Raw genomic sequence first — 3,272 nt, 5'->3', positions numbered from 1 at the left:
TACAAAGGTCCGATCGGGGCCGAATGGGCCGAAGAGGAAATTTCTTTTATTTTTCAACAACATTCCTTCCAAATTTAATCGAAATCAGGCGAACTGTTCGAGGGGTTATTCAACCTAAAGCCACGACCTTCTTACCCTTGACCTTCATTTAATCTTATCTCATGTCCTTCATTGAATCTTATCCCATGACCTTCAATCATACGTTCCCTTTTTCTTACTTCCCCTTTTCTCCCTTTTCCGTTCCTTTCTCTTCCCTTTCCCTCCCTTTCTCCCTCTCTATTCCCTCATTTCTCCCTTTCTTACTTCCCCTTTTTCCCTTCCTTTTCCCTTCTCTTTCCTTATTTTCTCCCTCTCCTTTTTCCTCACTTCTCAAAGAAAAAGATAAAGGAAACATCTCTTAAATCTTCTTAAAGCGGGATTCTTCATTCTATCACCGGGATGAACTATCTTATCTTGTCTTCTGTGTCTGTTATTCCTTCATTCCTTCCCTCTTGTCTTCAAGACTTGAAGAGTAAGGATCACCTAACCTCCTAGTTTAATAGAAAGCCCATGACCTTCATTCAATCTTACCCCATGACCTTCATTTAACTTTACCCCAAGTCCCTATGACATTCATTCAACCTCATGACACTGATGTCCCAGTAGAGCTAACCTTCACTATGAGCTTTTATCTTGCTGAAATGGGAACAGAGTGAAAGAACCAGTTTTTACTTTTTTTTTTTCTGGTTTTTTGGCTTTATGGTTTTCTAGACTAAATTTGCACCACCATTTTCGTGTTCCTGGTAAAAAGACCTTTAATTTGATATGTAGGTCGATCAGGTTTGGATAAGTCCTTCTATGGGGGGACAGACAGACAGACCACACCGAAGCGAATACATCAATAGCCAGTCCACTCCTAGTAAAAAGACCTTTAATTTGATATATAGGTCGACCAGGTTTGGATAAGTCCTTCTATGGGGACAGACAGAGTGACAGACAGACCACACCGAAGCGAATACAATAGCCCATCCAATATACCTTTTTTATTATCTACTATCGTAATAATAAAGGAAGGACGGGCTAAAAAAGAAAAGTTCTGTCGATTTAAGTGGAGAAAAAAAAACTATTTCCATTTTGGTAGGTACCTCGGTATTTTTGTTTACAAAGTTTTTTTTTTCTTCTTTTTTCAAAAGAAGTTCAAGATTATAATTTTACTTTTTTTCAGCACTTTAGAAGGAAAAAAATATTATTTATTACTCTGCATTGAGTGAGTGAAAACAAACCTTGGTTGGCTGGAAGAGAGGTGGAGATATTGTTTTTCTTGGTCTTGTACGTTTTCTTCCATTTTCTTTCCACGAACAACCTTTTGTCCTTCGTTTCTCCGTGACTTCACTTTTCCCATTTTTTTTTCTTCCTCTTCTTCTCGTGTTCCTTCTCCCTTTTCTTGTCTCCTCTTCTTATACAATATTCTTCTTGTCCCTCTGTTCCCTTTACTTTTTCTCTTGTCCTATTCTTTCTTCTTATCCCTCTATTCCCTCTACATTTTCTCTTCTTTCTTCTCTTCCATTTCTCTCCTCCTTCACTCTCATTTCCTCTCTCATCATTCTCTCACGTAGATTCTGCAGCTACGGGACAGGTAGGAAACGCCATTGCTTTCTTGCAGACTATCATGGCAGTTCCGGGGAGCTCACAGCTACGTCAGGTAAACTTCATCATTCCGTGGCAGGATCAGACTTAGGGACATAATTGAACGGACGAAGTAAGGTCTCAGTTTTCATCCGATGGCCACTTTGAATTTAATGTACAAAATATCCAGCCCGAGACCAGAGTGGCTTTTTCATTTGACCTGATTAGAATTTAGGGTAAATCTCGATGACTTTGGGTTGGATCTAACGATCTGATGAATGTTGCTATTGGGGTTATCAAAGTAGACCTTGTAAGAAAGTTGGCCCACAAACACAGACATCCCAATTCTGGAGGTGCTATCGCGGAGAGGTCATTTTCCCCTGCATATTAAAGATAAATAAAAGAAGAGAAAATTAGCCTATGCCGGACACATCATGAGAGGCTCGAGTGGAGAATCTAGAGGAGAGAGAGAGAGAGAGAGAGAGAGAGAGAGAGAGAGCCAAAATAGAATCTTCATTGGCCCCATAGACTGAATTTCTCAAAAAGGGGGCTTTTTATTCAAGAGGTTTGATAGACGGATGTAACTGCCAAGGGTCTCATCGTTCCGAAATCGAAGAGAGAATGAAGACAGAATTAGGAGAAAGCCAGCCGTTCCGAGAACAAATAGTATCCGTTCAGGATGAAATCCGCCCCGGGCGGGAATCTGAAAGCACAGGATAAAATTTAATGGAGGAATGAAAAAGAGACCTTTTGTCCATTAGTGGACAGAGAGAGAGAGAGAGAGATTGAGTGAGAGAGAGCGAAAATAGAATCCTCATTGGCCCCATAGACCGATTTTCTCAAAAAGAGGGCTTATTATTCAAGAGGTTTGATAGACGGATGTAACTGCCAAGGTCTCATCGTTCCGAAATCGAAGAGAGAATGAAGACTTAGGAGAAAGCCAGCCGTTCCGAGAACAAATAGTATCCGTTCAGGATGAAATCCGCCCCGGGCGGTAATCTGAAAGCAAAGGATAAAATTTAATGGAGGAATGAAAAAGAGACCTTTGTCCATTAGTGGACATGATGATTCCTATCTGTGAGGGTGTAGTCGCTGTAGAAAAAAAAAATCCTGGCGTGCATCGAACCCGGGTCACTTGAATACAACGACTACACCATGGAAGCTATACGAAATCTATTATTAATGGACGGCTAATCATTTCCATTTACACCTGTGACATGTCAACGAGAGAGAGAGAGAGAGAGAGAGAGAGAGAGAGAGGGAGAGAGAGAAAAAAGCGAGAGATAGTGAGAGGAAGATAAAAAAAATATGGAGAGAGATAGAGAAAAAAAGGATAACTACACTACAGGAAGAAGACAAAAGAGAGAGGAAAGTAGAGGAGAGTGTATGTACATATGTGAGAGAGGGAGAGGAACATGGAAAAAATGAGAGAGAGAGGGAGAGAGAGAGAGGGAGGGTCAGTGCAGGTGACTCAAAAACTGTCATTTGTCAAACCTGGATTTTGCTACTTGCGAACAACTCGTTCGGGAACATGCCAGGTCGAAAAAGATACAACCACTAATTGCGTACCAAAAGGAAAAGCCAACCTGGTTAGCTTGGAAGGTAGCGCGTCTGCCTTGTAAGCGCTAGGTCGCGAGTTCGATTTCCGCCAACGGCGGATTTTATTC

Source organism: Diaphorina citri, unplaced genomic scaffold, assembly GCF_000475195.1.
Source record: "Diaphorina citri unplaced genomic scaffold, Diaci psyllid genome assembly version 1.1 scaffold3234, whole genome shotgun sequence".
Taxonomy (NCBI): domain Eukaryota; kingdom Metazoa; phylum Arthropoda; class Insecta; order Hemiptera; family Psyllidae; genus Diaphorina; species Diaphorina citri.
Note: the sequence above shows the minus strand (reverse complement) of the source record.